This window comes from Dermacentor andersoni, chromosome 7 (assembly GCF_023375885.2).
Source record: "Dermacentor andersoni chromosome 7, qqDerAnde1_hic_scaffold, whole genome shotgun sequence".
Lineage (NCBI taxonomy): Eukaryota > Metazoa > Arthropoda > Arachnida > Ixodida > Ixodidae > Dermacentor > Dermacentor andersoni.
The window spans coordinates 152,015,418-152,042,118 of NC_092820.1; the positions used below are offsets into that span (position 1 = coordinate 152,015,418).

A 26,701-nucleotide genomic window follows, 5' to 3' on the forward strand; every position below is an offset into this window, starting at 1 on the left:
TCATCATCATTCATCAGCCCTTTTCCTCCCCGTCCCTGTTCCCCAGTGTAGAGTAGCAGGCCAGAGCAAGTTATAGCTCAGGCCGACCTCTCTGCCTTTCTGTAAATAATATATATCTCCCTCTCTCTCTTTTTTAATGCGATTAGCATTCTTTGTTGATTTCAGGCATTTTTGAGCTTACATGTCTATCTATCTATCTATCTATCTATCTATCTATCTATCTATCTATCTATCTATCTATCTATCTATCTATCTATCTATCTATCTATCTATCTATCTATCTATCTATCTATCTATCTATCTAATCTTACACCGACCCAGTGCCCAGTGACTCAAGCTTTCCAACAGCTTGGTCGACTGCGCGCTCGTTGTGGTGATACCGTCGTGGTCGTTCCATGCAGCGTCGTAATTCCAGCTTCGTCGTCTGACCCTTCTCACGACGTCGTGGTCACGCCTTCTACCCCGATTCATTCGCCTATGTTGTCTAATAGTATGGCCGGACTACGAGATAAGCTTTAGTTATGCTGTCGTAATCCTTCCATCGCCGTTATTCCCGCTTTGTCATCCGACTCCCTTTATGCGCCGTTATCATCACGCCATCGTCGTAGTCATGCAGTCGTCAAGTATTCCTCATATTTGCGTCCTGATGCCATCGTGGTCGTTCCTTCCTTGTCACACCAGGAGGGGTATTCTATAAGAGTCCACCTAGTGGACTGTCCATTCCGGCCGCTACTGATTAGCTGCAGCTGTACGAGCGAGGAGGAGACGAGCGGCCCTAGCCAATCAGCAGCGGCCGAAATGGACAGATCACTGGGTGGGCTCTTACAGAATACCCCTCCTGGTGTGCGTTCGACTCCCCTCCTCGTGCGTTCGACTCCCATCAATGGTGGTGGTTTCGATCATCAATGGTGGCACCGTCAATTTTGGTGCCATTGAATTTTGGTGCCATAACGCGGGACGGTCAATTTTTCGATAACGCAGGATAACGGATTTTTCGACCCATTGAGAATCACGCGAATTAAACAGACGTGAGCACGTGGCCAAGTTTTCCCCGAGTTATACTTACTGGCAGGGATTGTTGTTCGAAGCAGCGAACAATGATCGAAAAATAGAGAGATAGGGAATTATACATGTAAACAATGGCTCTAGGCAACTACAAACGTTGGCTCTAGGCCTATTTGGGGAAGTGGGTAAAGGAAAGGGAGCTTACATCGTGGCTGATTATAGAAGCCTATGGTCGAATCATTAGGTTGGACCTATATAGGACTTAGATGACGTTACCTTTTTAGCTCGGTGCTTTTCCAGAAATCCCTTCAGTCCTTCGCATTCCAACACTAAATGACGTACAGGCAACGGCAAAAGTTTACGGGACGCAGGATCTGCCAAGAAGCTGAATTCTCGCGAAGCGTGGTCACACAGCCTCGAATTAAAAGTTCCAACATGTAGTGTCCTTCGCCACCTACACAGTGATTCATTAAATACGAAGTGTCATGCCTTAACAGTTCAGGAATTCACATTTGACGGGGAAACAGCATCGCACAATCTTTTGCTGTTGACTGTACATTGAACATGTGGTGTTCCAAACAAAAATAACAAACGACTACGTTCATACTTCGCTCCTTGTATAGCTCTTTCGTATGCATATGTAAGGGAACGAATAACAGACGAATCAACGTAGACATATGCTCTTTATACCTGTTAGTCGCCTGTTCGTTTACGTACATGTAGCTCGTCTAAAATCAGAAAAGGAAGCTGACTTTATTACGGTGTTTACTTCACATAAACATAAGTGGCAAACACGAACACGCAGACATGGCACACATCTTGTAGAAGTGCACACAGATCAGTTCAGTATACGTAGAGGACAACATAGAACCGGACCTTCTCGAGGAGCGATGGCTAAGCGCTCTGACTAGCTCAGAACTACACGACCAATTATGGGCTATCCAGCGGGCCCGGGCAGCGGTGGAAAGGCTATGCCTCACCGCACACAATGCCCGGGTGGCCTGAGCCCGGGCTGGCAACCTCGCAGGTCCTTTTTCCATTAAAGTTTTTTCCGTCCGTTGACCATGAAGACGTAAAAATTCAAAACGGGCGCCTCTGTATGTTGTGTAACGTGGCGCCACCTCTGGAAGTGACAACGAAACTCAAAACAGCTTTACATATTTCCCAGCAGCTGACGCAGCGATCGGCAGAGCTCCAGCGCGAAGGAGAAAAAAAATGTGCGACAAACTGAAACAAAAACTGAAAGACACCTGTAGGCTAGGCGCTCGAGGCGCGTTTGTAGCGGGGAACACGAACACGACTTGGAGCGCGAAGAAGCCAAGCTTTTTCCGCGAACAAAACAGGCTCCGTGCGGGGCGCCGGCATTTCGTGCACGTCTCTTTCGCATCGTTCGAGAGGGCCGCGTGGTGGTGTCGATAGCGGTTGCCCGGTCAAGAGAAGTCAGGAGTGCAGTTTTATATTATTTTCTCTCGAGTGCGTCCGACGGGCCGAGCTGAAGCGACCGACGACAACCACGACCCGAGCGCTTTTGCGGCGACAGGATTGCTAGCAGCATTCGTCGTGGTGCTACAGCGCGACGCCGGGAGACAAGTGAAAAAGAAGAAGAAAAAAATCTCCTTTGGATACGAATGACACGCTGTCAGCACCGGTGGTGCATCATCGGTGTGGAGGTGCTCGGTGGTGTTTCTGGAAGCTGGCGCAGCTTTCGCTCGGAGCAGCGCACACCGGCCAACGCGTCCCCTTCGCTAACGCTGGCTGGCGGCGGCTGCTGCTAGGCCTAAACGTTCAACTTGACCGCCCGGTAAGTTTTTGCGGTTTATTTTCGCGTACGGCGCGTTGACAAGCACGGCGCGTTTGTTAGCTGCACTTGACGTGACCGCTGCTTCGATGCCGCCACGGCGATATTCCCAGCGCCGCTGTTGTTATTGCGCCGTTCGGTGATAAGACGAGCGATGCGATCCGGCGCCTCCTCTCGGACGCTCGATCTCCGCGTTTGACAAGTTGACCATCTTGCCCGTTTTCTCGAAGGCGTCTGGAGAAATGTTCTCAGTGGGAAGTCGGTGCGCGGGATTGAAACCTCGTGTTCGAACCTTCGTTTATTGTGACCCGTTACATTCGTAGCCAAACAAACGGTGCCCCCGTCTCGTGTGAGCGACCGACGATCCGAGTCGAGAAGTAGCCGAAACGTCCTTGGCTCGGTTGAGTCGCCCAGGGGTCTTGGAAACCGTTGGCGAGCAGCCGCTGTACTGAGGACGGATAACGATCGCTTGAATTTCATTTTGGCTTTCTCACTCTCACTCCCGTATACCGTCTAGCGGCACTTAAAGCAGCGACATTATTGTTTAAGTAACGAGCTCTTCGAAGTGGAGGAATTCGCTTAGAGGGTGCAGCGGCATCCGAGCTGGCGCGATCCAGAGCATTCGCCGATCGATGCGATCGAGAGGCTTGCGTTCGTTGCGCAAGCCTTGATCCGTGTCTTGACGTAATAATGTCGACCGGCGAAGGCAAGAACTGCAGCATTCCAGAGAGTTTCCAGAATTCGGTCGACTACCGTTTTTTCCGCTCGATTTCTGCGAACAAGGTAACCGCTACATACAACGTCTTGCACGCTTTTCCTTTTTCGTTTGCACATTATGCCGCTATGGAGGAAGGTTGAACGAGGAATTGTCTCGCCTTGCTTTTTTTTTTCCGCGACCGGCGGTCATTGTCACGAGCCGTCCCTTTCCTTTCTTTTTTTTCCTTGCGGAGAAATACCGTTCGCGTCTCAGTGTAGTGTGTTCGTAGGGTCGCAGAGGCATCCTTGACAAGGCACACGCTTGTCACGCTGTCAGCGCGTACGGTAGGTGTAGCTATCGATACATTGTTTTTCGTGCCTGTGGAAAACTCCGAGTTATGTCTCTCCGGCAGTTTTCGTTTGTCTTGAAAAGCGTCTTGTAGAGAGATGCGGGATGACATCCAATGAGGCCGCAGAGACACGCCCATTATGTGTGCTACACAGTGGAACAGCTCAGGGATGTCGGAACATTACGACGTCGAAAATAAATAGTCTAAGAGCAGCTGTGTTTGTTTATGAAAATCTATCCGTTGCACTTGTAAACCTGTTCTTTCCTTTTTTTCTTCTTTTGCGTGGTTTACTAGATGTCGTCTGCTTGCCGGCGTCTGGTTTTCACCAAGATGGACTGGACGGAGGAATTAGTCTGGATCCGCTAACGATGCGGCATGCTAAATCAGTCGCGTTGATATTAAAACTGATGTTTTAACGGTAGATTGAAGCTCCACCTCGTCACCTTGCCAAAAGATCACACGAGAGGCCAGACGAACGCATTCTCTCCGGCCAAGCAGAAACGTGTCGCCCCATGCAAATCAACCAGCACAATTAGCGGTTACTTGCCTAGTCGGAACATTTTCTTCTCATTAGAGGAATTTATTAAGTGTGATGAACACTGGTTTACTAATTACGCAAATAAATCGCCGTAAGCATGTTAACCAGACGTATGCCACCCTCCTGCGTGTTTTCGTGGATTTAAATGAGTGGTAAAATACTGCTCGTAAATACAACATAATGACATACAGACGACGCAAATAAGGTATCGATGCGTGATGTATTTGCTAGGCACGCCTCGACAGCTTCTCAGCATGTATAAATACTGGCAGTGGTACGTCATTCGCGTCACGCCTTTAGTATAATACTGTTTAATTAGCAGTCTCGGCCTACGTCCCTCACCCCTAGTTATGCATTCAGAAGTGGCGATTGTTAATCTCGGCGGTTCGCATACTACGCCACTTTTCCCCGTAGCCCCGTTTCTATTAAAACCGCAGGGAAGTCTCTCTCATTCGAGGCCGAGTCACGAGAAGCAAGTTCTTTTTTTTTTTCAGTACAGACCGTTGGCGTGATGCGCTTTAGCAGCTGGTATTTCCGCCAGTCATGTGTATATCTTTTATCAAATGCCTTCTTTATTCTCATTTTTTTTTTTACCATTTCCTCAATTATAGTCTTTCGAAGCACTTGTCCCTGTCAAAGAAAGAAAGAAAAAAAAAAAGAGAAAAACTACCCGTTAGCCTTACTGCAGATTTTTCTTGTTTGCTGTTCGTACATAGATACCTGCCGTTATTGAAGTCGACGCCGCGTACCATCTGCGCATTAGAGCGGGGCCATTCGCCGTTACGTCCGTCTGTCCTGTTTTGTTTTTGTTTTTGTTTTTAACTTTCGTTCCCTGTAGCGTTGTCGAGGGCGTTGGCTCGTCGTCCTTTCGACGAATAGAGCAGACGATCTCTGCATAGGTAGTGCGATGTGCAGCAAATATTTTGCCGCGGCGAAAGGTTAGAATCGGAGCGCCGCAGCTTGAGACCTCGGCCTCTTTCTGCAGAGCAGCTGAAAGTTCTTGCGCGTTTTGATCACTTGAAAAAATGAGGTGTGTGTTTGTGTGGGTACGGTGTTCGCGCGTTTTGACCTTTTCGCAGGTCAATGAACCATTTTGCGTCGCTTTTTATCATTATTTTTTTCTCGCACGACGAAGCGTGTTCGGACGGACGTAAATGAAATGCATAGACGGAATCTGCTTGCGCTGCGTCGTCTGCTTCTCTGTATCGTCTGTCCAGATCTCGTTCCAGAGGGCCCCAAAACTGAATGTTGCACGCTAGCTTTCGGTATCGATTATTCTTTCTTTTCATTGTTATTTTGTTCTGTTGAGTGCATATTACGGGAACGAACATATGTGTGGTTTGGTAAACAGGTCGAGGAATGCAGCATGTCTCGTACTGTTTGCTCGGAATTCACATTCCTCCGTTCTTGGGGTTCAACGTTTAACGCGCGAGCTGTGAAAGGTCCGATAAATTTCGACCACATGAGGTTTTTCAATACACGCAAAGTGCACTGCACATGACAGGTATTGCGTTTCCAAACCATCGGATATGCGATCGCCTCGACCGGGAGTAGTTCTCACTACTTCTTATAGCCTGTTTCTTATAGCCTGATTTTCTAAATTTAATTTCTTTTTTCTCTGGAGAACATTCGAATAACAGTTAGATGTACTTAAATGCGAGATAAGGATATATATCCGCAATATACTGTCACACCGCTTGCTACCCTGGGTGTGATACTTTTATGCTCGTTAAAGGAAAACTGAAAAGGGTACCTAGCACAGAATAATGCCTCTATGTCGGCATCTTTTCGCGCTGAAACAAACACAGTCTTGGCAGGGGAACCGTCTCGCTATCTCATGGCAGCCTGTAAAACGGACGGTATTATAGAGATGGCGACTTCAAATTTGTGCACCCGAATGGATGCAATCGCAAGGGTTTCTTGGATGTTTCTTGGCTCACCCTCTTTGGAAACACCACGCGCAAATCGTTGTTTTTATTTTTGAACGCAGGGATATATATAAAGTTTGCAGGAAGTCCTCTTGGTGGAAAAGAAAGAAAAATTTTCACGTTATTTACACGGCTTAGATTTACAGGCACATTTAAACGCATGCAATGCTGCTCGCAGGTAAGAGCCCAATCAGCTGAGAAGTTTGTAAATGAGGAAACAAGTGCTTTCGGTTATATGGTGCGCCCCATGAACATGACAGCGAACGAAAAAGAAAAGGAACAAACAGCGCGTCACTAGGTGCGCGTAGGCAGTTTGTTGAATGCGAGAAATGTGACACTACTGTTCCCGAACATAAGAAGCCAACAAACACTGACACCAAGGACAACATAGGGGAAATTACTTGCGCTGAATAAATGAAATAAAGAAACGATGAATTAATGGAAATTAAAGTGGATGAAAAAGCAACTTGCCATAGGTGGGGAACGATCCCACAACTTTCTCATGCGCATGCGAAGGTTGTGGATCGTCTCCCACCTGCGGCAAGTTGTTTTTTCATGCGAAGGTTGTTGATCGTTCCCCACCTGCGGCAAGTTGTTTTTTTCATCCGCTTTCATTTCCGTTAATTTATCGTTTCTTTATTTCATTTATCAGGCACAAGTAACCTCCCTTATATTGTCCTTGGTGTTAGTGTTTGTTGGCTTCTTATGAAATGACTTACAAAAATCGGGCCCCTCGGTTAACCCCCTTTCTTCTCGACTGTTCCCGAACATTGTTTTAAAGTTATCGAAACATGCTGCGAATTGCCGAGTAATAAATTGCTTTGCCTAAATCGGTGGCAACAGATTCGCGTAAGTGCTGCCCACGAGTCAAGCGTTCGTAATGAACGGCTGAAAATTATTGAGCGCAAATTATCTGTCCCGCACGTGCCTTTACGCCCGCGAAGTAGCCGCAGCTCCGGAGCCTGAAGCAGAATCACTCGTAGCGATCCTCAATCCCAACCTTCTTGCCCCTTTGACGCTCCGACAGGTGTGGCGTTATCATGTACACATTCGAAAGGAACGAACATTCGATGGTTTTCAATAGGTAATCCTCGAATGCGAATCGAACAGCGAAGGATATATATATATATATATATATATATATATATATATATATATATATATATATATATATATATATATATATATATATGGTTCTCTACTGTCTCTGTTATACTCCCTACCTGCCCTTTTACTGCCTCAAAGACATGCGCGCAGCTGACCACCGTTCAGGTGTCGGCAGACTGCGGTGTGCATCATACAGTTGCGGTATTCGTTCTTATTCGTTCATACAGTTCGGTGTTTGTTTGCTTATTTAATGAACAATAAAAATAAACGCCTATACCCTAATGGCCGTCCAATTCAATCCGCACCCCGTAAAGGCTGTGCCATGCCAGCACGTCATTCGAAAGTTTCGCCCTTGCGTCGTCGCCGTTGTTGACGCGGCGGCGGGCATCCTTTATTTTGCGACAGGCAAATAACGCGCGGTCAAAATTCCTCTCCCACGGCCGATGACGAAGGAGCCCCGCCGCGCATTGCTCGCGCTTGTGCGCGCGTGCATTTCGACGACGCCATTGGAATTCCGGCGCACCGTTGGCGCCTGGGGCGTTTATTCGGCGCGTATGCCGTGTTTTCACGAATTTAACTCCGCAATGCTCGGTGCGTCAGGTTTCGTGCTACGCTCACCCTTCACGCCTCCGAATTCAGATTCAACAGCGCAGGGAGCTCGAAGGGAGGACTACGGTAGCGCTTTTGATCCGTTCACCTGCCGTGTTTGCCGTGGTATCCAAACGACACTACACCTAAAACATGTTTATGATGGACTCGATATACAACCGGACTGGTACCCTATTTTGGTGAGGTGCTTATCCTTACCACCCCTCTAAAGAGAAACCAACGTTTCTACTCACAGTATGAACGCTGCCTTTTCTGTGTGCGACTTTCATTGTGCCCTCCATTCTCTGACTATGCAGAACTGGTGAATGTCGGGTTGAAGGCTACTATAATACATACCATGAAAGAAAAAAAAAAAAAAAGCCGTGGTTGCTCCAGTGGCCATGGTGTTGGGCTGCTGAGCACGAGGTCGCGGGATGGAATCCCGGCCACTGCGGCCTTATTTCGATGGAGGCGAAATGCGCAAACACCCGTGCACTTAGATTTAAGTTCACGCTTAAGAACCCCAGGTGGTCGAAATTTCCGGAGTCGTTCACTACGGCGTGCCTCATAATCAGAAAGTTGGTTTTGGCCCGTAAATACCCATAATTTAATTTTTTTTAATAAGTTCCGAGGCGAGATTTCGTTTGGTCAGCGGTTCGTCAAGGCGAGCACAATTATCTGTTTTGCTGGAATAGCAGCTTGGGCTTGTTGGCTGGTGTTAACAGCGCAAAACGTAGACGGGACACGAGATGAATGAACGCTGTTGAAAGTCTGCGCTTGTGGTGTCGTCTTCTCGTCTCGTGTTCCGTCTGCGTTTTGCGCTGTTAACACCTGGAATTATCTGTTGCTGTACTAATTTGTACGAAAAATAACCTTTCATTTTGTTTGTACCAAGCGTCTTCATACAGTAAGAGTTACTTTCTATTATTATTATTATCACAAGTATGGTTTACTAATACGCCTCATAAATTTCTGTATGCAAAATGTCCTTCCCTGTAATGACCCTGAGCAGAGGTCCACAGTATTTCTAAATACAAAAAAATGAAATATGTCGTATTTCAGTTGGTAAATTCGTAAAAGAAAAAAAAAAGAAAGAAAAAGGAAGCTCTTCATTCTTTTTCTCCTCTAATAACCGACACGTTCTCGCGGAATGATTCGCGATAACGAATCTTGAAAGGATCCCTTACACCACTCCGAAATAATTTATATAGCGTCACTTTTTAATCGTCCATATTTAAAGTCTGCGGTGTACTTCGTTAGTTTCCTTTCCTTCTTTCTTTTCTTCCTGCCCCGTGTCTGTCTCTCGCGGTTCCTTAATCCTTCGTCATTTTTATCGTCCATTTCTAAGTGTGTGGTGTACTTCGTTAGTTTGGGCGTATAGCGCATTTCTTTCTTTCTTCGTTTCCTTCTTTCCTTCCTTCTCCGTGTCTGTCTAGTGGTTCCTTAATTCTTGGTCCGCTTAATTCCCGCCCCCCCCCCCTCCTCCCATTTATCTCGACGACGACCCTTCCGCTCGGCCCCGTGCATGTGTCTCTCTCCCGTACTACACACACATACACACACGCCGTACACGGTGCCCAGAAATCGCGGCTCATATTTCTTTCCTTAAACGGGCCCAGCGCAGCTACGCGCAGTACACCGCGTTTATATGCCTGTTCCTTCTTTTTTTTCTCGCTCTGCCTGTCCGAGTTAATGTACCTTTCTTGATCTCCTGTATGTCTTCTTTTTTTCTTTTTTTTTCTTTTCCCCCCTTTTTTTCTTTTCACAATCTCGTACGGGGGCCGGCTGTACATTTCCTGCTTCGCATCCTTAATATAATCTCGCCGTGGAAAGCGTTGCGGTGAGGGAGGAGGGGGAGGGGATGCGAAGCACATTCGTTGCATGGCCGCAGTCCGGTTCCTTTTTTTTTTGGGGGGGGGGGGTGGGAAGGTTGGGGAAGGGGTGTAGCACGCTTCGCGTCGTGTGTGCGTGTTTTCTAACGATCGTGTTCTCTCTGCCGTGAGACACTAGTGGAGGCCGTGCCTCTGAGATGCATGCTGTGCGTGGCACATATATGTACGTGCGCTCTTATTAGGATTGTTCTGGACTGTAGGATACTTGCAAGACACCCCTCCACCCTCTCTCTCTCTTTCTCTCTCTCTCTCTCTCTATCCCCGTATATTCGAGTTTGCGTGTTATGTGAGTGCTTTTATTCTTCTATTGTTTTTTTTTTTTTTTTGTAAGATGTGTCCTGCGCGAGACCCGTATACATGCCGTCTCTTAGATGCTGTACGTGGTATTCGTGCGTTCTGATTGGGATGGTTCTGGACGGTAAAGCAGGGACGCCCGTCTCCTCGAAAACACGCAGTTAGCTAGCGTGTTGGGTGTGCGATTTATTACGGAGTGGGAGTCGTCCCTATAGTGGGATTCGTGGAGGCCACTTCTGAGATGCTACGCATCGTACACCGTTATAACTATCGAACACGTGCGTTCTTGTTGGAATGGTTCTGGACCGTATATACCGCAGCTTAGGCCTTTCCGTCTCTTTCTCGTGCACGTGGTTAGCGCGCTATGTTGCGTGCCGTATTGCGAACCAGTTCTTCTGGCACGAGACTGCCGAAGCCGGCGCTGCGCATGGTCTATACGCAACTGCGTTTTTATTTGAACGGTCTTGGTCGGTACTACGGAGTATGATATATTCTTACACCGTGGTCGGTACACACACAGCAGAGGACGTCTCGGCAAGTCTAACCATGCCTCCGAGGCTCTCTTTATCTCTTCGCTCCGCCACTCGAAGCGCTTCCGGATTAATTTTTTTTCTTTTTTTTCTTCTTTTGTATAGTACGTAATGTATGCGCGACCAGCCGCGAGCGAATTGAATATACAATCCAGGAGATATGTGCGTGAGAAATGGAAACAGGTCTCGGCTGTCCTGGCGTCGTAGACGCGTGCGAAATTGCGTAACGGTTGGACGGTCGTTCCTGTACGCTCCTTTTTTTTTTCTTTTTCCTTAATTTCCTTTTATTTTGTATACATTGCTCTTGGAGAAGCTTTTTTCGAGAACAGAAAAATGATAACAGAAAACAAATAGCAATAGAGGGGTATCAGCGACGACTCGGGAACCGGTAACTCTGGATGAATAACAACAACAAAAAATGCGCAGCTTAATTCGCGCTCGTTTTGTCAGAGAGTCTGAAAACCTGAGCTGGGAGGCGCTCGAACAGTAAGACTAAAGAAGATGCTGCTTCGCTAACCCGAGTGCTCGCTGCTCACTGGACTGAACCGTGGCCTCCGAGAATCGATCCAACGGTGCGTTGTTGTGATCTCGGAGGCCACAGTGTAACCGCAGTTTCCTTCAAAACTCACTAGGGGAAAACTCTGGCGCTGCGATCGTTCAGCTTCCGCGGAAATAATCATGGTTATGATATAGATGGCTCTGTCTAATCATTGTGTCTGATTTGCGCTTTCAAACGTTCTTGGGGCGTTGCGTTTTACACTCTTAATCTTTTTCTAAATTTTCTTTCTTTGATGTCCCTTCAAGTTTTTAAATAGAAACGCAGGCCCCTCTGGGCGCTTTGTATAGATTACTTGCACTGACGTCATCGAATGCGCCATGTTGGTGACTCAGCATAGCTGCAGCAGTTGCTTTGCGTTTCGACCGGCCGGTTCTCCAACACTCTCCAACACAGCCGGCAGCGCAGGGGGCTTCTAAGCTTTCCTTCCTCCGTGGAAGCAGGGTATACCCACGACAAGTGAATACGATGCGCCGACGTCATCCTAGTCGCCATATTGGAGGACCACCACGGTGAGAAGCTGCATCTGTGACGTCGTCGCCTGCAAGCTGTCTATATACCCAGCCTCCAAATGCAGCGCTGCGTTCGAGTGGTCGTTCCTGGGGAGGTATTCTGTAAGAGTCCACCTATAGCGGACATGCCCATTTCGTATGCTGATGAAGTTCTGATTGGCTGCGGGAGTTGCAATGTGGGGCTTGTTGGTAATGCATCTTCAAGGGGTGTACGATAGCGCGATTAAAAGACGGGACAGAAGACGACACACCGGGACACACACAGCGCTAACTTCCAACAAAATTGATTGGCTTGGCTGGGCTGCGCATCCACAGCAGGTAGGGGCCACAGCCAATCAGAACTTCAACAGCAGACGAAATGGAGACGTCCACTAGGCGGGCTCTTACAGAATACCTCTCCTTGCCCGCGCGCAAATCTGCACCGTTTTTCACTGCTCCCTGTGACGCGGCTCTTGCGATGAAGAGTGTGTCTCGCGAAGAGAGAGAGAGAGGGAGAGGGAGAGGGAGGGAGGGAGGTAACGACGTTTCGGCACCGAGTTACCCACTTCAAACTTTGGAAGCGCGCTCTCTGACGCCGCTACAGCGCGTCGGCTCCCGATCGCGCCGGTGTGCGCGTCCTTGGCATCGATAGCGGAGCGCGCGTTTTTTTAATCAGCTGGAATTGTCTTGTGTCGACGACCCTCGCTGACCTCTTTCCTTGCGTTTTTTGTTTTGTTGTTCGCGTCGCTGCAGGCTCGCGCGCGCCATTCTTCTGGCTTCGAAGAGTGACGCTAACCGAGTGTCAGTGGATGTGGCACTGCGTACATAAGGTCACATTGGCTTGTAACATCGAGGTTCCCCCTCTCTCTCTCTCTCTCTCTCTCTCTCTCTCTCTCTCTCTCTCTCTCTCTCTCTCTTTCTCATCGATGTTTGCTTCATTGTTTCGCGGGGAGAATGGGACCGCTGAGGCCGATCGGCGGGCAATTAACTCCGTGCGATTGATCTCTGCGGCGAAGCCGTGTGGCTTAACTTTTGTTTATTTAGCGTTGAAATAAGCAAACGCTTTAATCGCTCGCTCGCATAGCTGCAGCAGCTGTGACGGTTTGTGTCGGGTCTGTATCTGCACATGCATACGCCGATAAAAAAAGATGTCACAGTTATGTTGTTATCGCAACGATGAACTATATTGTACAGGAGAAAATACAGGTGTCGCTTCAGGATTAAAAAATAAAGAGCTGCATTGAGGTCGTCGTTGAACCGCTATCGTTGTCATTGTTGAGCTGGCTTACATCGGCCGACGGCGTTCCGCCGCTGCTGAGCACGAGGTCGCGGGTTCGACTCGCGACTAATTAATTTAATTTTGGGTTCTTGCGTGGCAAAACCACGATCTGATTATGAGGCACGCCGTAGTGAAGCACTCCGGAATAATTCTGACCACCTGCGTTTCTTCAACATGCACGTAAATCTAAATACACGGGTCTTTTATTCATTTCGCCCCCATCGGAATGCGGCCGCCGTGGTCGAGATTCGATCCCGCGACCTCGTGCTTAGCAGCCCAACACCATCGCCACTGAGCAACCGTGGCGGGTAAACTCCCGACCAACTCGACCACACTGCGACGGAGGCGGAATGGCAAATTGACCCTGGTATACTTATATTTAGCAGCGCACATTTAAACAAGACCAAATAAGACAAATACCTTGCGCTGTATTGGTAAATTACCCGTCTAATAAACCAGAACAGCCAGTCTCACGTCGAGAGGAGCCCCGATTTATTTATTTCATTACCCACAGCGCCAATTGGCATTGCAGTAAGCCAGGTATGCATGACTAATGACGAACGACGATTGACAGCGTCGTTTTGAACTTTCCGCATCAGCGCACCGTGACGTAATGGTCGTTTTGACGTCATCCGCTCGGGTCTGTACAACTTTTCCATCGGTCAAGATGGTGTGCATTGTATTCTAAGAGAGTCAAAGACAGAACTTAGTTTTCGAGAACTATTAACTGCTACGCCACAACCGGCGTAAATGCGAGAACATGTGCTTTGACGTCACGCTGACGAAGAGGCGCTGCGGCTTCGGCGCGAAATTTAAAAAAAGCTAAGATTTTGTTTAGCCTTTCTTCAGTTGTTTTCTTTTTTCCCTGTAGTATTCAACCTCTTACCGCTAAATTAACTACGTTAGCGTTTGAAAGACTTAACTTGTTAGTCTTAACTATAATTTAGAGCGTCTATTCTAGTGACCCTTTTAGAGAAGCCCCAGGGGGTTGGAACTTATCCGTAACCCCACAATACGACGTCTAATTACTTGTGAGGAGCACATTTCATTATTATTCTTTTCTTTGCTCTAATGGATCAAAGTTTCCTGCACGCGATTTTAATTACGACTGTCTTACGACCACCGCCTTCGGCATTGGCCTTCTTTTCTGCACGCACGTAACTGTGCCGCTGGAGGCGTTAACTCGAACGTCATCGCGCGCGCCGCGCGATTCGACGGTGATGATGCGCCCATAATAACGGAGTGGCAGCTCTCGAGATGACGGCGTCGATATGCCAGCCCGTAACTGCGTGCAAGAGAGTGTGTTCTATATTTCGCCGAATAAGCCGCGCGCGCGGCCCTCGATGCAATCGTGCGAGTTCCCTATCCTGCCAACTTACGCCGTTGTTCTTGTTTGCGCTTAGTAAACGAGGGTAAAAAAATGCAGGTGTCACTATAGGGGCCGGCAAACCTAATAAACCAACACTACCCTCCCCTTTTCCATCCGAAAAAAAAAAGAAATTAACTACAAAAGGGTGCGACGTTGGACTGGTGGGAAGGTGTGTGGACAGTGCAGACAAAAAGGGCGAAGATAGCAGAAATAAACAAAGAAAAAGCAAGCAAAGAAAATAAAAATAAAGGAGCAAGAGTCAAAGCTAATTAAGTGTCCGAATACTATAGGCACGCCGTAATACCGGTGTCACACGGTTACTTTTTGGATCGCCATCGGGCCCGCGACCCGGATCGGATTTCTTGATCGCGATCGACAACAATCGCTGCTATCTCTACACAGTCCAACAATCCGGATCGCGTTTGAGCGAGCTCGAGCGCTCTGCTTGTCGTTAATGGGTCGAAGGCGCTTATCAAATTTGCCTAATATGGTGTAAAAATTGTGATATAAAAGTTTTCTTTCTTTTTTCAACAAAATCTCATTTCGTTTGTCATTGTGTGTGGGCATAAAGCTGCTATCGTCTGCTGATCGTCTGCCACTGTCAGAACTATATACACGCAGCCTGCGATCGCGACCAAGAGGCCCGATCGCGAGAGTCTGGATCTGAGCGAGACCGCGATCGAAAGTGACCATGTAGCAGCGCTCGATCCGCTTTCAGCTCAATCCGGATCAGGCTCTATCGCTATCGAAAGTGACCGCGTGACAGCGGCACACAATTGTCAAGCGCCTCATGCAGCCAACAACAGCGTCGTCGGCGTCTGTCCTACCGCTCTCCGCGTTTCTTCACGTCTGTTGACGCGGGCAAACAATCTTCAGAAACGCTGGACGCAGGGGCGGCTGTGCTATTGGGAAGAACAACGCTGAGGCATGCCAAGGGCATGCGATGCCGATGCGATGCCGGTGGAGGGAGGGGGAGGGGGTGTAAGCGGCTACCCACCCCTCCCTTCCTTCGTTCATCGAAGACGCGGACGCAGACGCGGACACACTGGCCACTTGTGTGCGTGTGTGTATCCCGGTGTTTGTGCATGCATGTACTACGTGCATTATTTTCGTGTGCGCGCATTATCTACCCTTTCCCTCGCAGCCTTTGGCCACGTGCCGCTTCGTTCTCTGCCCCTGTCGGTCTGTAGAGCTCGCTGGGAGCGCTCCCCGTTTCGATTTCGTTCCGGGCACCGTGCGGTCTGCGTTGTGTAACCTCGCTATGTCGAACGTGTACGTGGTACATATACGTATATAGCGCGGAGAAACGAATCGTCACCGAACTCTCAAAGTTGTGCATGTATCTTTCTTTCTTAACCTATATATTGAAGATGGCAACAGTGATGAACGGATATATACTATATAGCATGGAAAAAAAAAGGTAATTTTTGCAGCACTTTTAACGAAGTCACTGGTTGTCCTAGAGAAAACAAGGCAAGCGATTTCTTTTTTCTTAATGGTGGCGGGCAGGCCCTCGGTCAGCGGCTTTGACGTGGCCAAAGCAACCATTCTGCGAACGCTCCGTGCGCAGCATCCGGACCAGCGCGTCGCCGCGGGTGCGTCACTTCGACTCCTCCCCCGCGTGGGCTTCTCCCGGGCGGACCGCTCTTTCCTGCTTCGCCTGCGCGTCGGCTGCTAGAACGCACAGGCTGCAGGGAATTGGCGACCCCGCGTGCAGCAACTGCGCCGATTTGGAGACGCTCGACCACTTGCTACTTCGCTGCCCTGCCTTCGATGTGGAGCGCACGGACTTGTGTACAGTCTATCGGCGACTGGGACTGACTTACGATACGGCGACCGCGCTGCTATTCCCTGCAGCCCACTCGTCCATCGTGAAGCACGCTCTTTCGGCACTGCTAGACTACTGTAATGCGACGCACTTGAGAGCGCGGCTCTGAGCCCCGCACTCACATTTTTTTTCCCCCTTGCCACGTTCGACCTGTCTTTCTCTCCTTCATCTTTTTCTTCCCATTCCCCCTTCCCCGTGCAGTGCTGTTGAGGTGTCCTCCTGTGAGAGACAGTTACGGCGCTGCACTCATCTCTTCCGTTTCCTTTCCTAAAATCACTTCACACACACACACACACACACACACACACACACACACACACACACACACACACACACACACACACACACACACACACACACACACACACACACACACACACACACACACACACACACACACACACACACACACACACACACACACACACACACACACACACACACACACACACACACACACACACACACACACACACACACACACACACACACACACACACACACACACACACACACACACACACACACACACACACACACACACACACACACACACACACACACACACACACACACACACACACACACACACACACACACACACACACACACACACACACACACACACACACACACACACACACACACACACACACACACACACACACACACACACACACACACACACACACACACACACACACACACACACACACACACACACACACACACACACACACACACACACACACACACACACACACACACACACACACACACACACACACACACACACACACACACACACACACACACACACACACACACACACACACACACACACACACACACACACACACACACACGGGCAGGCCACCCTCGGTTACGGCAAATGATACGTAAATGACTTCACTGCAACAAGTGTTGTGACGTTTTAGTGACGGCGAAGAGCGTACGCCTTCAATGTATTTCTTTATAAGCGTCTGTTGGATAAATAAAAAAAAAACAAAAAAAAACCAAATGAATATAGGGTCCGTAGTAGGAAAAGGATCTGGTGCGTCCACGGTATAGCAGCTTTCTTTGGCCGTGGTTGGGTCAGATGGGGTATTCAAGTCCTGATATCTGGGTATATTTCAGCGCAGACTTGTAAACTTTCTTTGTCCAGTTGGCTGACCCCTCCGGGAGTGTCGTTGCGTTCTTTGATATCTATGCGGTATACTGTGTCGGAGCAGGGGCCCCATATGATGTAAAACTATTCCAGTCTGTCTTTGTTCCAATCTCCTGACGTCAAATTTACGTAACGAACGAGGCAAACGTCGATGGTTAATCCACTGTGTCGTTTGAAAAGCCCAATCAAACGCGCTCCTCGTTTCTAGGAGGTCATTTTCTTTTGCTTTCAAAGCGGATAGCATTGCCTACAAAGCGATTTTTCTTGTCTAATTGGCTGACAAGAGGCAAGCAGCACGCTCAAGTGGAGAGGGTTTCGATGGGGCCGAGTCAGCATAGGAAAAGTAGATAACCGGATGAGGAAGGTGGTGCTGGCGTCTGCGATTGGTCCGCTTCCCCTTACTTAGCTTGCGATGGCTGGTCGAAAGTCGAGGCGGCGTGCAACGGAAGCTTGAAAATGCCGCCAGAACGAATGCTCAGCAAAGAAGAGTTGGCAAAGCGATCTCATATACTTACCGAAAAGGCTCAGTAACGTTATACTTCCGCGCAAAAAATTTTCATTTTTGCGCAAATAAATCCATTCTCCCCGGCGCGATAGGCGGGCAGCCATCTTCTATTCCTTTCAGAACGGATTAGTCTCCGGCTATCCAGGAAGAAAATCAGTGTTGTTCGGCATATTAATGCTTCTTTAACGCGTACACGTCACTTTGACGCGATGAGTTGTCGAGGTTTCGTGACGTCGCGGGACAAACAGGCGAAGCGGGCGCAGCCCGAAAACGTTTGACCAATCGCAGAGTGATGATGTCGAAAAAAGGCGTCGAATCAGGAATAGCGTTTTTTTGTTTTTTTGCTTTCGTTCTGTCTGATCATGCATAATCAATGTGAACATATCACGTCAGACGGGGCGTTTTCGCGGTTGTTGTGACGTCGCGTGACAGACAGGCGAAGTGGAAATGGTCCGAAATTCTTTCTGACCAATTGTGGATGGCTGATTGCAGAGTTGTAATAGAGGAGTTTGTTAATAGCTTTACGTTATAGCGCTCCCGGCAGGTGTCCTACGCACGCCTGGACCTGATGCGTATATATATATATATATATATATATATATATATATATATATATATATATATATATATATATATATATATATATATATATATATATATATATATATAGTGCGCATTTGGCAAACCTGTGCCCAGCAAAACAAGCATATATAATTTGATAGCGGCGAGCACACATTCGTCGTTCGACGACAATCTAACCTGCGGTTCAGACGCGTCGGCTGCTTATACATGACCAGCTGTACATTCCAGCGTAATCGCTGGTGCTCGCCCAAGTTGCAGAATGTACATAACTATTCGCGTCGCACGCGCATTCGATTACACGAGGATCGACGACAACGTATGGGGAACAGATTTAGAAACAGCGAAAACATTCCTGAAACTTTCGATACAGAAAGGCGCGTATATACGTCTCGCGCTGAGCGATAAGTTCCCAGCCGGTTAAATGGATAAACAAGTGCACACGTTACTATTGTAAAACGCCAACCGCGCGAGATTGACTAAAATGCCTTCGGTCAACTTGGAAATGATGCAGGCGGCCTTCGGCGTGTTTGCGGCCGGGGGACGAGCACTCGCGAACTGCGTATGTGCTCGTTCTGCTTATACTCTCAGCGCACGCGCGCCCGGTGTGTGTTTAGGAATGTATGTATTAGTAGGTGAGCCTGTGCGTTTGTTGTATTGGAGTATAATGCATGTACCTGCATTTATATGTCATCCGAGCAGAGATATACGCGTGGACGCTCGTGTTTTTAACGCGCAGCGGGTGCTGGTTGGGGATTGATTCTCCGAGATAAGCGAATGTCCTTTGTAAGATGACGCTAAGTGGGGAGGAGCGTAAAGTTTAAGCGTTACGAGTAAACTAGGGACATCTGCGATAGCAAGACAGCCGCATTTATCCTAAGAGAAAATTTAGTAGTAAAAGAAAAAAAGCGGGAAGAACGAAAGTCGCGTGGTGGCAACGCCTCCCCGAAGATGATGCTGTATACTATATATAATATATCAGCTTGCCGTGACGTGATTATGTGTCAGCGAAGGAGAGCTAAATTACGGTTTTAAAGGTACCAGAGTCTCAACCTGTAGCAAGTTTCGAAAGCCCTTTTAACGAAGAAACGGCTCTTAATACGAAATTATATTTAAAGAAAAATTCTACAAAGAAAAATTCTACATCTGTGACGCCCCAGTGTCATGCATACATACCGACGCTGACATTCTGGTGCGAAGTTCGACGAGAGAGAAGTTCGGCCTCGAGTTTCTCCACTAACTGTTCAACCGTCTTTCTCGTCAAATTTATAGGAATGTGCGTAGTTTTGAAGGCATACCTTCCCAGGCTGGAGAGGTTTGGGGTTGTTCTTTTACTAACCCTTATTTAAGGCTATGTAAAGCCGAAGCGGCGGAACGACGCGGAAAGACCCCACGACCGGCAGATTTACAACGCCACGTTGTGGACCACATGGCGCGCGACCTCTCCGACGTCGGCCTTGCCATGCATGGCGCTGTATATAAGTTTACGTGGCGCGCGTGGAGGGGCAGACGGGTGTTGCTTATGCGCGCCGCAGGAGAGCCTTGCAGAACTGGCTTTCTTCCTTTTTCTTCTTTCTTTTTTTTTCTGTTTTTCCCGAGATAAGAGTCCACATCGTCGCGCCGCGAGGCGTCCCTCGCGTACGAGCTAAAACATTTGCTAGGCCGTAAGGCTAGGTCCTCGCGGCTTACATGGCCGGTCGGCCAGACAGAGATAGCAAGCAAGCGAGCTTACACAGAAAGCTGGTTTCCTCGTTCGACCACTCTCTTTCACTTCTTGTCTTTTCTTTCTTTCTGTTCGGTTCGTTTACGCCACTTCTTGTTTTCTCCTCTTTCTTTTCGTACTGTTTTCATTTTCTTCTTTCTGAGCTTGTATCCCGAGTTTCTGGTCGTTTTTGACCCGTTTAGTCGCGGACGAGCGACCGCGTTACCGCCAGAAGCCAGAAGAGGGGTGAGGGAGGGACGTGGGGAAGGGGGAGGGGCTGTCTCTTTAATGAGAGAGGGGGCGCGCGTGGCGCTAATGGTTTGTGCCTTTAGCTATATTAACGGGCGACGCGAGAGAGCTCTGACGGCGAGGAACTATTCCTGACGCGGCCGGCACAGTTGCGCGTATACTGAGACTTCCTCGAGGGCCAACTGAAAGTGCGTCGACAGCGAGCGAACGTGGATTTGTGAGAGCTAGAAACACGTGTGAATAAACAAACACACTAGAGAAGAAAAAAAAAATATACACACACTTTCACCATGAGGGTGAAGCGATGACTGCGATGGCAGCATGTTTTAGGACATTACACGAAGTGTAAGACTCGTAGCTCTGGTGCCAGTGTGAATTGAGGTATAAACGTAAGGCTTACTAAGTGAAAGCGAGCTGTTGTGACGGGGCGCGTCCTCTGCTTGAATCCCGTCGTCGGAGAGTTTCATTTACGTTTATTAATTAAAAGCCAACGTCTTTCTCGACGACCTTTTACCACCACTTTTCCGTATCGGGTATGGTTTCGAACCTCTCTCCTGGGCCGATCCCGGAGGTTGTGTGCAGCCGCGCCAATAAATTTACGCCACCTTTAGGTTCGAGCTCTGTTATTGTTTGGCACTTTTAATATTTAAGTCTGGGAAGATTGAAGATGAGAGGCACGAGCGTTCGGTGTTTTGTTTCATGACATGTTTTTCTGGGCCGCCGCTCTCAAAGTTACGAGGTATAATTTTGTCAAGACTGTAAGACCTGGTGTGAGCAACTTTAGTGATAGAGCGGTCTGGAAATGTAACCCGCATGTACCGCATGTAATGCAGCATGGCGTCGTATATAGCATACATACACCTAAACATTGCTGAATTTGTAAGCAAAAGAATTTGCTTACAGTGTCCATAAAATTGCTGTCGCAATTAAAAAGAAAAGGAAAGAAAAAACATTATATCCGTCGTACTTATACCGAATGAATGTACGAAGTTTTAATCAGATTTACATATGGTGTGCCGGGAGAGATGAAACTTTATTGTTTTCTCGATGGGGTGCAGGGGTGGCTGGGGTTGGGAGACTAACCCCCGGTCCCCCCTTCCTCTGACGGCGGCCAGTCCTCGCTTTATGGCGGCGTCTTCGGCCATCCGGACAGCCGAGAGCTGCTCTCCTCGGTCCAAGCTGAGGAGCAATGTCTCCCACTGCTCGGCCGTAGTTAGGATGCGTGTAGTGCCAGTGTGGTGGGTGTTGGTGGGTGAGGCTTTGGGGCATTGTCAGATAATGTGATCGAGGTCAGCGCTGGCCTCGCACGCTTTGCAGAGTGGGGAGTACGCATCGGGGTAAGTGCGGTTGTATCGCACGGGGTTCGGGAAAGTTCGCGTCTGAAGTAGTCGCCAAGTGGTGGATTGAGATTTATTCAGTGTTTTGTGTGCTGGGGGGGCGGGGGGAGGGGTAGCGTAACCGTTCTCTGCGGTAGTGGAGGAGGATTTCTCTGAACGTGACCATTCGGTCCCGCTTGTGACCGCGATGCGGAACAGTGAGCTCCGTCGGGATCGGAAGACGCAGGAGAACGATGATGCACCCGGTGTGCGAGAGCTCGGGCGGCATCGTTTGTTTCATCAGTTTCGCAGACTCCGGGCTGCCATCTTTCTGATGTCCCATCCGGAGGATCGGATAAGCGTGTTGACGCACGTGTCTTTGCCGCTTGAGAGATACCAGAGAAAAATATGTTGAGCTGCATTAGCACCAGTGTTGCCTCGAGGCGCTAAAAGATCAATCAATCAATCAATCAATCAATCAATCAATCAATCAATCAATCAATCAATCAATCAATCAATCAATCAATCAATCAATCAATCAATCAATCAATCAATCAATCAGTTTCCTTTGTGAGTGCGCTGAAATAGATTTCAGTGAGTTACAGTTACATACAGACATTTTTTTTGCAAGAATCGCTGTTTGAAAGCACTTCCATGTTAGTATAGAGAATGTTTGATGTGCCGTGTCTTGTGGGTATTGGAAGCTTGGGCCTCGGAACCGAGGCGATATAACATCTAGACTGCTGCAGCTGGCAAGTTCGCTGGCAGGTAGGGAGAGAGAGAGAGATTGAGTGAGTCAGTCAATGAGTTTGCGTGTCTGCATGTTTCTATGCGCTTGTGTGCGTGTCTGCATGCGTGCTTGTGTGTACGCATTTGCGTGCGTTCGCCGCGCTCAGTTTTGGAACCTCGATCGTGCATCGGCGCGCCGCGCGCAAAATACCGAATCGCAGCTCGTACAGTCACGAGGAAAGCGTGCGCGTTCCTGAGCGGCGAGCGCCTGGCATGCTCGCGGATATATATATACGGCGGAATCTCGGTCTGCCGGTTTTTTGTCAGTGTGTGAGCGCCTCCGGAATCCGGGTCTTCGTGTAGTGTGTGTGACTGGAGTGTATTATAGCCACCGCCGCATGTACTTGGACGTTGCATGAAAAATGAAAAAAAAAAAAAAAAGATGAAGGCAATGGCGTCCGCTTGGTGATTTATCAGGCGTTGCTCCAGATCCGCCGGACGTCTTTGGCACTGCTGTCAGCATAGTTCCCCTACGAGAACTACTAGAAAGAACTCCGACGCTGTTCTTTGTCTATCGGGGAGCTACAAATGTGTGGCCGCCATCGCCGTCCATTCTTTTTCCTCTACCTTTCCTCAAGTAGATTTAGCAATCAGCTAAATGAAGCACATCAGCGTATACGGTTGACATTCTGTGCGTATAGCGATGCTTTCAAATTCAGAGACAAAAGAGTGACAGAGAACACAATAGACGGTATAAACCATAAGCGGCCTCTTCCCTGCAAAAGAACTCTTTCTCAAAAAAAAAAAAAAAAGCACGAATGTGTCTGCGTGCGCGTGCGTTTCAGTGAGGCATTGTTCAGCGGAGGCAGAACAGTGGTGATACTCTGCAAACTGCCAGAAAGAAAGAAAAGAAGTGCAGAAGGTGCCGGGGTCCATCCGTCATGTCGGCGGCCCAGCGCACACCGCGGGACAGGCAGGGTGGGCAACAAACGTCCCGAACGCGTCTGCCGTGCGCCTCTCTCACGTCTCTCGACTCTGCGCGCAAAGAGGGTGCGACGATCTGTCGACGCCAACGCTTCTCGCGCCTCCAAGCGCACTTTTTCTTTCTTTCCTTATACATGTTCTGTTCTTTGTCTAGATTTTCCGTTGTACCGGGTCTGGTCGACATGCCTGCACGAGAGGCTTCCCCTCGCGCTCCGTCGTCTGCTCTCGCTTCGGCGTTCCTCTGCGGCCGGTTCGGTGTTCGTCTGCTCCCGCCACGTCCTTCACGCTTTCCTGGGACGACGGCGATGACGTGCAGTGCACCTTTTCGGAAAGCACTGCGGTCTCCGTCACTGCAGGCATGCATGCATGCATGCCCGACTTGTCCTGTTTTCCGTTCGCTTCGGCTCTTTCTTCCTTTCTTTTTTTTTTCACCGGTGTTGGCATTGTTGCGTCGATTTCGAGTCCCCGGTGTGTGCGCGTATTTCTCTCTGGACGACGTCGTCTGTTATAGTACGCGCGAGCAGCCATTGTTCGTCTGCTCGAACGCGCGCGTCAGAGAATGTTTGTGGATTGACTCCACCGGTCTCTTTTCGTGGGAACGGAGCTCTTTGAAGGAAGGGGGGGGGGGGGGGGAACAAACATGTCGGAATCGTCGACAGCGGGCTTTGTGGTCTGGCGTCGATGGCTTCGCTATTTTTGGCGCGAATCCGCGCGGCAGCTAGCTGTCGATGTCTGCACGCTCATTGTCAGTCTGCGCACGCTTATGCGCACACATACGCGCGCGCACAGTACACATGATACATACGTATTCACACACGGGGCATGCACGCTATACATACATACATACATACATACATACATACATACATACATACATACATACATACATACATACATACATACATACTAAATAGATGGACATCTGCTAACTAGTAGATAGATAGATAGATAGATAGATAGATAGATAGATAGATAGATAGATAGATAGATAGATAGATAGCACTCTAACGAGCTCTAAGTCGCAGTGTCGGTGTCTGTTCACGGGCGTTCACTTCTCCGGCCAAGGTCATTCGTCTCGCGTCACAATCGTCCCTTCGGTCGGATGCACAGTTTAACCGAGTGCAGTGGCTGCCCGCGCCGCGTTCCCGCGCGTACGCACTAGCCACGGGCGGCTCGCCTCTGACGTCACACGCCGTTTGACAGCAGCAGCGACGGTCGCGGCTCAAGCTGCGCGCCGCTTCGTTAGGCACACAGTGCAGCAGCGTGGATGCCTCGCAGTCAAGTGCACTCACTGCACGGGGGTCCACTGCGTGTGGTACGCGCACAGCCGGTGTTGCATTGTCGCGCTGGCTGAGTTGTTTGGCGGGACACTCGTTTCCCGCCTCTGTAGTTCTGCAGCGATGACGTCATTGGCTGTGGCGTCGAGAGAGAGAGAGAGAGAGAGAGAAACGAAAGAAACCAAAGGGCCATTCAGAGCGATGCTCTTAAACGAACAGTGAAGTGGAATGCAAAGTCGAACTGTGCTCGTAAGTTGTACGCTTCTGTGATTGGAAAAAAAGTGACTTACCAAGAGGGGAGGCCGGGTAAGGCGAGCAAATTATGCCGCGAATCCCCGCGCAAGCACGTATGCACATGTATACAGGCACACGTAAACACGCGCAAGTGCACACACGTACACGCACACAAACTTGTGTGCGCATTACTTGGAATGCCGCTAAGGTGCATGGTGTCGATTGTGATACTCGGAGTTGGTTGTGTCTCTCCTCGTGGGCAAGATAAGCTTAAGTAGACCGGTCGCTATAGCCTTGACGTGGGCTTCACCGCTCTGCACCGGAGTCTTGCGATAAAGCTAGAGGTGCGCCGCCAGAGCGGTGCGGTGTTGCACTGTCGCCGTCCAATGTTTTCCACTGTCTGTGCGAAATTGTGTCGATGTCCTGACCGCGGTTTCAGCACTAGTCTTTCGACAACATCAACAAAATACAATGGGGTTCGCATACCAGCGGTTGCATCCGAACGTTACTTTATTTTGCGAGTTGTGCTCCGGGCGACGACGCATTCCGCAATCGGGTCGTGTGCAGAAGCTCATCTATAAATATTCATGTCTCAGCAGCCGTACAGAATGCCGTCGCAGTGAAGCGGTGTTTTTCGCACGGTCTGTTCGGACGCTGCTGTTTGCGTTCGGTTCGCCTTTCCGTCCCTTTACGAATTCGTCTGGTTGTCCAATGGCCTTCAGCCGATATGTGCGCGTAGCACGCACCATTGACAAGGTCGCTTGCAGCCGCTTATATTTACTTACACCACCATGAAATTGTACGCGCCTCTACTGTAGAAGCTGCCACGCATCTCGCCTCGATTCGAGGATCGGCCGGCGAGGGCCCTCCTTTTTTGGCTGATCACTGTGATCATCGCATAATGCAGGCATCGGGAACGCACCTCTGTTCCGCAAAGCCGCCGGCTTGGGTGTCCACGCGTTCGAGCACGTCGACTCTCTGACGCTTGTGTACCCTTGTGACCTCTCCGCACTGCGTGGGGGTCCGCCGCTCAGTCGACGCTTACGTGAACGCCTTTACTTTCTCGCATGTACACAAGTTGTTTGTGCACTCGTCGCGTTGGTCTTAACTGCGCGTTTCGCGGTTAGGACCACGTGCCGGTTAGGACCACGTGCACACGTGCTTGCATGTTTGTTTGTCTATGTTGCCCTCAAGGTCTGAAGCGGACGTTACAGAGCGGAGTGGTGCAGACTTAATCGCAAGTAGCAAGTCAACATATGAACAGCAGAATTGTGGTCCTACCGAACATGTCAAGAACATATTATTATTGTTATTGTCATGAAATATACAAAAAGAAGAAACAAAACGAAGGCACATTCGTGGCAGGAAAGCACAAGTTGAAGGCACGGCTGCGCTATGCCGCTAGAATGACCAGTTGCAGGCTTGATCTAAACAGCTTGTGTCTGTCTGCAAGCGCGCACGCAGACGTCCTTCTGTTCCCACTTCTGTTCGCTCCGGCGGGCTTGTTTCGTCTGCTGCGGCGACGGCGCGATCGACATCGCTTGGCCCGCAGACGTATCGACTATACGGGGCAGTTTTTCTCACGTTTTCCTTTTCTCCTCTTCATCGCTGCCCGATGCCTCTCGAAAAAAAAAAAAAAAAAGAAAGAAAAAAAGGAGAAAAAAAAAGGAAAAACAGCAGCTCGCTCGTTGTTTTTCTGCACGTTAGTG

At 49.0% G+C, this 26,701-nt stretch overlaps 1 protein-coding gene across 1 annotated transcript in view; it reads left to right on the top strand.

The window, feature by feature from the left end:
• Positions 1–2,282: 2,282 nt before the first annotated feature.
• kst (spectrin beta chain, non-erythrocytic 5 kst) overlaps positions 2,283–26,701 on the top strand; it is a 209,241-nt gene continuing 184,822 nt past the window's right edge. Inside the window, exon 1 of the mRNA XM_050180730.3 lies at positions 2,283–2,806. The gene's annotated coding sequence lies outside the window, so the exon portion shown is untranslated. The remainder of the gene's footprint in view (positions 2,807–26,701) is intronic.